The sequence below is a fragment of the Electrophorus electricus genome, chromosome 4 (assembly GCF_041902795.1).
Source record: "Electrophorus electricus isolate QZ-2024a chromosome 4, ASM4190279v1, whole genome shotgun sequence".
NCBI lineage: Eukaryota > Metazoa > Chordata > Actinopteri > Gymnotiformes > Gymnotidae > Electrophorus > Electrophorus electricus.
The window spans coordinates 32,675,430-32,686,783 of record NC_137500.1 but is presented as its reverse complement, the minus strand read 5'-3'; the positions used below and the strand labels follow the sequence as shown (position 1 = coordinate 32,686,783).

Sequence of the window (11,354 nt, the reverse complement as noted above, 5' to 3'; positions counted from 1 at the left end):
ACTTATCTGAGATTGGATTCATGCATCAGTGTTAGCTCATTCTTACCTCACTTGTCTCAGAGTCGACGGAGGTAATGTGGTAAGACAGGCCAGAGATGTGGAGAGATAGTGGGTTATTATTCTCTCTCTCTCTCTCTCTCTCTCTCTCTCTCTCTCTCTCACTCCAGAGGGCTTAATCTCATACACACCTCTGTGATTATCCAGTCAGCGTGTTGTCATTCCCACACTTGTTCCATAATCTCTTCCAGCACTGAGGCTAATTACTGCTCCTCATGGAATGTTGGGGTATATCTATGAGGAGGCTTGGCCTGTGGGGTCTGTCTGTAATTCTGTGTTTGTTTGTCTATAGTATTGTGTTTGTTTGTTTGTCTATAACGCTGTTTCTCTATAACGCTGTGTTTCTCTATAACGCTGTGTTTGTTTGTCTATAACGCTGTGTTTCTCTGTAATGCTGTGTTTGTTTCTCTATAACGCTGTGTTTGTCTATAACGCTGTGTTTCTCTATAATGCTGTTTGTTTGTTTGTCTATAATGCTGTTTGTCTGTCTATAATGCTGTGTTTGTTTCTCTATAATGCTGTGTTGTTTGTTTATAACATTGTGTTTGTCTATAATGCTGTTTTTTCTCTATAATGTTGCTTGTTTGTCTATTTATAATACTGTTTGTTTGTCTATAGTGCTGTGTTTGTTTTTTGTTTGTTTGTAGTGCTGTGTTTGTTTGTTTATAATGCTGTTTGTCTGCCTATAATGCTGTGTTTCTTAGTCTGTCTATAGTGCTATGTTTACTTATAGTGCTGTGCTTGTCTGTCTATAATACTGTTTGTTTGTCTATAGTGTTGTTTGTCTATAATTTGTGTTTGTCTGTCTATAGTGCAGTGTTTGTCTATAATGCTGTTTGTTTGTAACACTGTGTTTGTTTATAGTGCTCTGTTTGTCTGTCTATAATGCTGTGTTTGTTTGTTTATAGTGCTGTGTTTGTTCATAATGCTGTATTTGTTTGTTTATAGTGCTGTGTTTGTCTATAATTCTGTGTTTGTTTGTTTGTCTGTAACACTGTTTGTTTATATTGCTGTTTGTTTGTTTATGATGCTGTGTTTGTTTGATAATGGAGACTTGGGCTCAGAGGTGAACTGTGATGATGTCATGTGGTACAGAGTATTGTGGCAGTGGAGAGCTGTTAGTCACAAGAAAAAGATGCAACACACACACACACACACACACACACACACACACACACACACAGAGAAAGAGGAAAGAGGAATTCTATGCATTACTGCTAGTGCTCTGTGCCCTCTGTCTCTCTCTCTCTCTCTCTCTCTCTCTCTCTCTCTCTCTTTCTGTGTGTGTGTGTGTGTGTGTGTGTGTTTGTGTCCATTTCCTATATCATTTCATTATTATCGTAATGAAGTGTCACATGACGTTCATTTTACTGCTAGAGCTCTCACTGAAGCAGATGATTTGGGATTATTTTGTAGTTATTCCCACTGCATATTTTTCATTACAGGAGATTAAAAGTCTTGGCAAGCCTATAAAAGCAAATATGTAGGGAGAATAACTTGCTGGTATTTATAAATGCTGATATATTTGACTTTAAAGGCCACTTCCTCTGTCAGCAGCAGCCAATTACCAAGGAAACATGCATCACTCGTTAGACAGAGAGCAGCACATATCACAGACTCTAGGGATATTAAACCATGAAGATATTAAACCGATATATTTGAAAAAGTTATTTTACTTACTATTAAAGTCATATATTAATTTGATATGTATAAAGATATTTCAGTGTTTAAGAGCATCTGTTCCTAATCAGAATGCTGCTTTTGTGTGCAGGGTGAAGGAGGCACCCTAACCCTCTCACCCTGGGGAGAAATTTCAAAAAACCCTCAAAACAGCTAGCAAAAGTGTCTTCCTCTCTCCCGTGTCTCTCTCTCTCTCTCTCTCCTCTGTGTACTTCAATCCACTCTTCCTGTTGTTTCCTTCTTCTTCCTTCTGTGTGTGTGTGTGTGTGCGTGTGTGCGGTATTTTCCTTGTGTACCGCTCTGTGGCAGCTTATTTCCAGGCCACTAGGAAGCACCTCCCACCTCACAGGCCAAACGTGGGCTGTGAATGGAGTGTTTAGCAGGTCTCCAGTCCTGGATCAGTTGAGTGCCCCACCACCACCACAGGGGGCGCTCCAGGCCATCGGCTCCCCAACCTCCACCGGCTCACGCTGGGTGAGATCTCTGGGGTCTGATTGTATGAACGCAGCAGTAGGCAATAAAGCAGACCAGTGTGGCCAGCTGGCGCTGTTCCTCGACGGCACAGAAGCAATTTACCACACTGCCTTTTCTCTCCGTCTCCTGCCTTCTCTTTCGTTTAGGTGCAGCTGAAATACATCCCTGCAGCTCACAGGTACAAAAACAAAACAATCAGGTGTCTGCTGGTGTTACAGGAGTCTGTTGGTCCATGTTTTCTTAAGGAAAAACTCTCGCCGCACTGAGCATGACGTGCGAGGCCATTTCCTGCTCACCAATTACTACAGAGGTATTGTTTTGTTGTAAGACCACTGATTGAGACTGACACACATTCATTCGTGTTTCAGCACTCAGAAACATGTCACGTTGGCTCGCTTTCTACGTCTGACTCAAAAATCCATAAGTAATCTCTGGAGACTGAAAATGGTTGGTAGGTCTAATTGTCATTCACTGCCTTATCTTATATTTGTTGTGAAACTCCAAAGGGGCAGAAATCCTTTTCTCTCTTTTAAAGGAAATAAACAATGTTTGTGTTTGTGCTGTGTAAATTGTGGATATATCCTCTGGTAGACAGTGTGTGTGTGTGTATGTGTGTCTATGTATGTGTGTTCTTAGGAGAGAATGCTTTTATTTCCCTGTTTTTAATAACTCAGCAGCTCACGTGAGGATCTTAAACAGGCAGCACCAGATACCGTCTCCAGGTTAGTCACCGTCTGGTCCCAGGACAAGAATGGTGTGAGTGAGCTAACATGTCTGCGCAAGATAAAAACGTATTAAGATGAGAAGTTACTTGCTTGCAAAACCCTTCTGTTAGGAGGAGACGATACTGGCCTTGAGTACACAGTCCATCCATGATGAGTTCTTCAATACCATAGTTCCCTAGATTTATACCCATTGTTAATTAAATTTTTGTTGTGATTTCATTGTTTGATTTTTTTCATATTTAAAACAGCATCAGCATTTATTTATTTTAATCTTTTTTTTCTCCGTCCACTTTGTTGGATGTGCTCTTAAATATGGCGGACATGCCGGACTGTGCTGGAGGTGTGGAGACCTCGGGATTAATTGGAGACCCGTGGCGTACCCCTGGGGTTTGGGTGGAGAGGGATTCCCTGACAAGTCGTCTCTACTCCGTAATTGTTTATCACTCTGCAATCTCATTTGTGAAGCTGGAAAATATGTCATTTTTATTTGTCAGAATCACGGAGATAAGTCACGTCAGTGTTCGCCAGCCCCGTGCCAGAGATCCATAGTCACGGCACATTAACTATATTTACTACCTGCAATTCCCACAGGGTATTGCCTCTGCTAAAGGGGAAAGAACATTTAGGGTATTCAAACTCTAAATTTCACTCAAAATACTGCAGGCAGGGACACATATTTCCTAACCCACAAACACTTGCCTTATGCTCTGTCTTGTGTCTTCTTGTGTCTTACGCAAACTGTGTGTCTTCCGTAAACTGTGTGGCTCCTTCTGTGTTATGTAAACTGTGTGTCTCCATGTGTCTTATGTAAACTGTGACTTCTTGTGTCTCATGTAAGCTGTGTGTCTCCTTGTGTCTTACGTAAATGGTGTCTCCTTGTGTCTCATGGAAACTGTGACACACTGTGTGTTCGTCAGCAGTCCTGTGCACACACCTATTTGCTGAGCAAATTTGGAGTGAATGATGAGTTTTTAGTGTGGCGACTGAGAGTGAATCCCCTGGTCTATGTAAGATGGTCTGTCAGCAAATACAGAACAAATGCGCCACACTGCATTACATTACCCAAGATCCTTCTACATCACGGAGTATGTATTGTGTTCAGATGTGAGAAAAAACTGTGAAAGTAATTAGACTTCCTTCAAACCAACAGATTAAGAAAAGATTTGCCTCAGTAGTTAATAGCACTTTTTGTCCCATTTTTTAAATCTTTTTTTTTTTATTCACTCTAGAGTCAGTGTGGTGCAGAGGTGTGGTGCAGTCTGTCTGGTCTTTTTCTGCTCAGGACAGGATGCACACACCCAGGTTTGGGTATGAACACACTCTAGATGCACAGGTGACTTTATTATAAAGAAAGAGCTAGAGCCATAGATAGAAATTTAATTCATGGCAAATTCATGGCAAAAAAAAAATAATTTTATGTTGTCAGTTTGTATAAGTCCCCTGTTTTGATAGAGATGGTATGGCTCGATCTGTATGTATTGCTGTATATTGACCATTAGTTTCATTAGAAGGAGTGTGCCACTCCAAAGCAGCAGGGTTTTCTGACTGAGTCTGTGGATGTAATTAAACCATTTTATTTCAATAAGACAATATTTTGATAGATTTTGATAATAGTGATTTCTTCAGTGTATAGATAAAGTCTGGAATATAATTTTATATGTTTTTCTTTATTTTTCTTAATTTAATAAATAAAAATGATTATTTTTGTGGAATTGAATATTGGCATGTGTCATTAAACTTCTCAAATGCTTAACCCAAGGAAGACGGTGTCATGTCTACACTACAACAGTGTCATATCTACTTTACAACAGTGTCATGTCTACACTACAACAGTGTCATGAATATACTACAACAGTGTCATGTCTGCACTAAGACAGTGTCATGTCTACACTATAAGTGTCATGTCTACACTAAGACAGTGTCTTGTCTACACTAAGTGCCATGAATATACTACAACAGTGTCATGTCTACATTATAACTCATGTCTACACTAAGTCATGAATATACTACAACAGTGTCATGTATACATTATGACAGCGTCATGTCTACATTATAACTGTCATATCTACAATACGACAGTGTCTTGTCTACACCACAAGTGTCATGACTGCACTAAGACAGTGTCATGTATACATTACAAGAGTGTCATGTCTACACTACAACAGTGTGATGTCTACACTAAGAGTGTCATGTCTGCACTAAGACAATGTCTTATCTACACTAAGATGGTAACGTCTGCACTAAGACTGTCTTGTCTGCACTAAGACAGTGTCTTGTCTACACTAAGATGGTAACATGTCTGCACTCAGACAGTGTCATGTCTGCACTTAGATAGTGTCATGTCTGCACTAAGATAGTGTCATGTCTGCACTTAGTGTCATGTCTGCACTCAGACAGTGTCATGTCTGCACTTAGATAGTGTCATGTCTGCACTAAGATAGTGTCATGTCTGCACTAAGACAGTGTCATGTCTGCACTTAGTGTCATGTCTGCACTAAGACAGTGTCTTGTCTGCAAGTTCAAGTTCAAGTTCAAGTTTGGTTTATTTGTCACATACATAGTCATACACAGTATAAGTCGCAGTGAAATGGTTGAGAGTGCTCTGTCCAAACTGAGGAAAAAGAAAACAGGGTTGCATAGAGAAATATAGATATTCCTCTTCAGTCTCTCTGTCTTCAGGGAGCAAAAGCGCCTCCCTGACCTCAACAGAGAGAAGAGCCAATTGTTGGGATGGTGGGGTCCTTCACAATCTTCCTGGCCTTGGTCTGGCACCACTTGTGGTAGATGGTCTGCAGGTCAGGAAGTTCCGTGTGAGTGATGCGCTCTGCTGAACGCACTACTCTTTGGAGTGCTTGTCTGTCCTGCTTGGTGCTATTCCCAAACCAGACTGTGATGTTCCCCGTGAGGATGCCCTCGATAGTGCAGGTGTAGAAGTTCCGCAATACCTTGGAGGGCAGTCTGAAGTCTCTTAGGTGTCTGAGGTGGTAAAGACGCTGACGAGCCTTCTTTGCCAGGGAATTGTTATGGCGGGACCAGGACAGGTCCTGCGAGATGTGAACACGAAGGTACTTGAAACTATCTACTCTCTCTACTGTGGTTCCACTGATCCTCACTGGTTGGTAGTGCCGCTCCTGCTTCTTGCTGCAATCCACGATCAACTCCTTTGTCTTACTGATGTTTAGGAGATTATTTTCCTGGCACCAGTTTTCCAGGTGTTTAATCTCCTCCAGGTAGGCCCTCTCATCGTTGTCCGAGATCAGGCCCATGACAACGGTGTCGTCAGCAAACTTGACAATGACGCTGGAGCTGGAAGTGGCTGTGCAGTCGTAGGTGTACAGTGAGTAGAGCAGGGGGCTTAGGACACAACCCTGAGGAGCTCCAGTGCTGAGGGTGAGGGTGGATGAGGCACAGTTGCCCACCCGTACTGATTGTGGTCTGTCCGTTAGAAAGTTGGAGATCCAGTCGCACAGGGATGTATGCAGTCCTAGATCCTCCAACTTAGTAGTGAGTAGGGAGGGGATGATGATGTTAAATGCTGAACTGTAGTCTACAAACAGCATTTTAACATAATTTCCCCTCCCTTCGTCCAGGTGGGTCAGTGTGGTAAGACAGTGTCATGTCTACACTGACAGTAACATGTCTGCACTAAGACAGTATCTTGTCTGCACTAAAACAGTGTCTTGCCTGCATTAAGACAGTGTCTTGCGTATGTTAATATGCAGTAAGACAGTGTCATGTCTACACTAAGATGGTAACGTCTGCACTAAGACAGTGTCTTGTCTGCACTAAGATGGTAACATGTCTGCACTAAGACAGTGTCTTGCCTGCACTAAGACGGTGTCTTGTCTGCACTAAGATGGTGTCATGTCTGCACTAAGATAGTGTCATGTCTACACTAAGACAGTGTCTTGCCTGCACTAAAACAGTGTCTTGTCTGCACTAAGACAGTGTCTTGCCTGCACTAAGACGGTGTCTTGCCTGCATTAAGACGGTGTCTTGCCTGCATTAAGAGAGTGTCTTGCCTGCATTAAGACGGTGTCTTGCGTATGTTAATATGGACAGTATGTCTGTAGGAGACAGCGGCGGCCATAAGTGTGAACAACTGTTAATGCTCAGAGCGAGGGGAGTCCATGTCACCTGCTTGACTGAGGAGATGTTTTGTTTTTCATCCCTCAGATCTTCACACTCACTGCTACACTACTTTCTTCATCCGTGCATGAATATCTGAGTCGCTGATGAAGAAGCTTTATTAGTAAGAGTCTGCTCATGAACACACAGACACACACATACACAGTTTAGATAACAATGACTGAATGAATGTTTTCCAGAGTATCAGATATTTTAGTCTAAAGGCATCTGGTGCATACACACACACACACACACACACACACACACACACACACACACACACACACACACACACACACACACACACACCAACATATAAATCACATACACATATAAATATAAGAAGATTCCAGGTGAGTAAGTTAGAGTACTACAGTATGAGAGGTAAAGATATTCAACATTGTAGTAAAGTACACAGAGTTTCCAGAGAAACAGAACAGAGGTCCTTCATCAGCTGTGTGAGCAAAGCGCTTCTGAATTAGTAGTAGGAGGAACCAGTTTATATATGAAAAGTACATGTTTAAATCATAACATTAATTCACTGGGGTTTTCATGTTCTGAGAGTGTAGATCAGTTCTTTTTCTTTGAGTTTTGAGAACTTCATTGCTGCCATAGCAACAACTAGCAATGCAAACAGATATGTCATTAATGCAGTGTTCATTAGTACTAAACTGCCTCGCCACTGGAAATGACAAATCCTTAATTCTGACGGTCTGCGGGTGTTCAACACACCGATCGACAAGCCTTCTCCTGGTTTTTCCTAGATACAGCTGATCTCCTACAAGAAATACAGTTCTACAATAGTGAGCAATAATGCACGAGTAGGAGTGTGTAATAATAACTGATCCTTCCATGCTGGTTATTTTAGTGGCTGTGTTTATAAATGTACATGTTGCACATTTGAGTGGTTGCAGGCTGTAGTTATTACCCCATTGGTCATTCAGCTGTCTCTCGATGAACGTGTCTCTGTGTTTCTGTCTGGCCGGTAGGAGATTAGTGGAGGATCCTTAAAAAGGGATGTTTATATATGTATATACCTTTTTTTATTTGACCAGACTGTTGCAGGAAGTCCCTGACAAAGCTGCTTGTGAGACTGCCAAGAGTGTGCAGATCTAAGATGGTCAGGGCCCCATTTCCCCAAACCATTAGAGTATTTCATATGATCATCTCACTCTGACATTTGAAGATAATCTTTGTTTTATGAAGCATTTGGGAAACCGAGCCATGATGTGTTTTGGTCACTGCATTATTCCATTTTTTCTTAGCTCCAATGTTTTCAACTTTTAACTGTGGAGAACAAAGAAATATGAAGAAAGATCGTGTGTGTTCAGTTCTTTCACTGGAATTGTGGATAGATACATGGTTAAATATTCACTTCCTGTACTGATCTTTTGCGGTAACTGTTGCAGAAGGCAGACACAAATCGGCCCAGCAGTGTGAGGGGAATGAAGGGAATGCAGCAAGCTCTGTGCGACCTGTCGGAGTCGGCCTTGCATCACGACGGCGCCGGAAATGTCTACACAGCTTGGTGCTCTGTTAAAAATATAGACGCAGGCCGAAAACTACCACTTATAAAACTCCCACATATAAAACTACCACATATAAAAGTTTTGTGGCTTTGTTTTTTTGTGCGTCAGAGGCTCTTAGTGTTGACCTCTGACACCTGACCCTGAGGAGACGTCTGAGCAGGACTTATGGGATATGTAAAAGGCTGCAGTCTGTCAGGGAAGCTGCGACTGAAGGGTGATTCTGCAGAGATGGGCAAAGTTCTTGGCAACATTGATTAAGTAATATTTCTCCCTGCTGGATGAGAAAAGAGGAAAATATATCTGCGGCTTCCGTGCGAGTCCCGCTGCTCTTCCTGAGGTTAAAAACGACAGGATGGTTGAATTTACAAGGCCAAGTGTTCTCTCGTTGCTACGGTGCATCATCAAAGATCTGGGAGAATATCGCAGAGGGATTTGGGGTTCACATATCCTCTCATTGCAACACAATAATCTTAATTAGTGCACTTAAAATAGCTGATCTCCACTTGACATGGCATCTGTGGAGAAAAGGCACAAACGCAGAATGAATTGATCCTAATGCTGTGCCATTATGATCTTGCTTGAATTTTGCGTTTTGATCTCTGTGATCTTTCACCTGCAGATGGGAATGTTGCAGAGAGATACAGAAACAGCTAAAAAAAAGTACAGATATTTGATTTATTTCTTTATTTGTTTGTAGGGGGGATCTGGAGTGAAGGATTGGGTTTTAATAGACTCTGCCCAGAATTACCGTAAGCACAACCTCTGGCAGTTTTTACCGGCCCCCTGTGAAATCTAATATGTCTCCATGCTAATAGCCTTCCAGTGCAGAACGGCCTCTCCCCACCATTATAACCATTCTCTGTGTATACACACAGCTGTGGTCCAGGAGTTGACATGACATTCTGATACGCCCCACGGAGAAATTCCTCATCGGAAAGTTTTTAGGCCCAGGAAAGTTTTGACAAAAAGGAACGTCAAAGTCTTCTTCTCGCTGAAAGGATGGACCCTGCTGTCCTACGCTAAATAATGCTACGGTGGTGATTCTTTTAGGAAAGTCCCAGTCAAGGACAGATCCCAATCTGTGGATCGTATTGGAGCTATTTATCCATCAGTTTTCGGAAGCGTTGAGAATGGAAGCATTGAAAATTATTTTGCAGTCTTGTCCTGATGTGTGTTTTTGGTGTCTGAGCATCGCTGTCACAGGGGCAAGACTAGTTCACACGTCGAAGGAGTCCTTACGCTCACCTGACAGTGTGAGCTACATGTCAATGGGCTTGTGAACCTGGCTGTGGGCTCATTTAGTTGTGATCTTTTTGGTTTGTTTGTTTTTTTTTACATTGAAAGACAACATTTTTTTTTTCTTCTATTGCTTCAGCAGTAGCCCTCTTTACGGCCTCTCCAAAAGTCAGACGTGCGCAGAAAAAGGCGCAGACTTGGCTGTCATCGTCTCTTAAAGTGTTGTTCATTTTCCTCTCCTCCTAAGGGATGCACTCAGACGAGCACACACCTGTACGTGAGTGGAGAAGTGGAGGTGACTCAGGTTGAACTGAAATCGAGCTCTGGGAGAAGGAACGCGGCTCTCAGCCATTGCTGTGGTAGAACACCATTCCCACTTTTAACTTGGGTCCCCTTACCCTCTGCCTTCCACAGAGATGCTGAGCTGTGAGAGTCTTTGAGGAGTCCTCTCAGCCCAGCAGTGTCTCGGCTTGAACCACATAACGCACAGAAGTAGGATTCATCTCTCGAGCTCTCGGGTAAGTGAACCGACTCTGACTCTGGGTCAGTGTCTGATAATGACATATATGGGCTCCGAGCAGCAGGTCTACTACAGGGAGCGCTGCCACTGGTGTGAGAGAAACACGTTTGCGCTTCAGACCAGATCTTGAATTTTGTCGAGTAATTCTTGTGTTTTAGCAAGATAATGTCTGATTTTCTAAATATTTTCCATATTTTTGATGTGCATTAGTAGGCAGCACATCTTGCCTCATCACATCTCAGACAGTGTCTGATTTGCTAGGAGAAAACTGTAGTCTGGAAATCAATAGTCTGGCTGAAGGTTACTTCATGGAGGACATCTCTGTATGACCTGCTGCTGCACGTCCTCTGTTATGTCCATTCATCATGTCCTTCTCAGACATGTTTCTTTGTGTCTTCTGAAGGGTTTGTTAGCTCTTTGACTGCTAGACAGATTCACACAGATGGACAAGGCACTGAAGTTTGCGATCAGGTTCTCAGAGAAATAGTTTTGACTGTGAATTCTGTATTTTTGATGGCACTTCAAAACAGTCAAACAATGGTACCCATCTGGCTGAACCCAGTGCACTCCTGAGCACACTCCTACACACACCACACACTCCTCCATACACCATACAGTCCTACACACACCACACACTCCTCCACACACCACACACTCCTACACACACCGCACACTCCTGTATACACTCCTCCACACACCACACGCTCCTACACACACCACACAATCCTGTATACACTCCTCCACACACCACACACTCCTGTACACACACTCCTGTACACACACTCCTCCAGCTGCGCTCAAACGCGAGCCACTGCCTTCTCCTGTGATGTAATCTCCTGTTTGTTTTACAATGTTAGTCACTCTACAGAGATTCTCATGGTTACAGTAACAGGTCGCTTCTTTCTGAACTTGACTGCAGATGTGTGAGTCATGGAATGTTTACCAATTGCAAGATTACTACATCTACATAACTGCAGAACATATTTGCACATTTGTTGACTTGTG

At 42.5% G+C, this 11,354-nt stretch overlaps 1 long non-coding RNA gene across 2 annotated transcripts; it reads left to right on the top strand.

The window, feature by feature from the left end:
* The first annotated feature begins 239 nt into the window (after positions 1 to 239).
* Positions 240 to 4,689, top strand: LOC145657568 (uncharacterized). 2 transcript variants are annotated; one of them, XR_014123378.1, is made up of 3 exons: positions 242 to 2,211; positions 2,358 to 2,389; positions 2,580 to 4,689. It is a non-coding gene; the product is annotated as an uncharacterized LOC145657568 (long non-coding RNA). The 2 variants fall into 2 exon arrangements; XR_014123377.1 differs by having other exon boundaries at positions 240 to 2,211; positions 2,358 to 4,689.
* Positions 4,690 to 11,354: the final 6,665 nt, after the last annotated feature.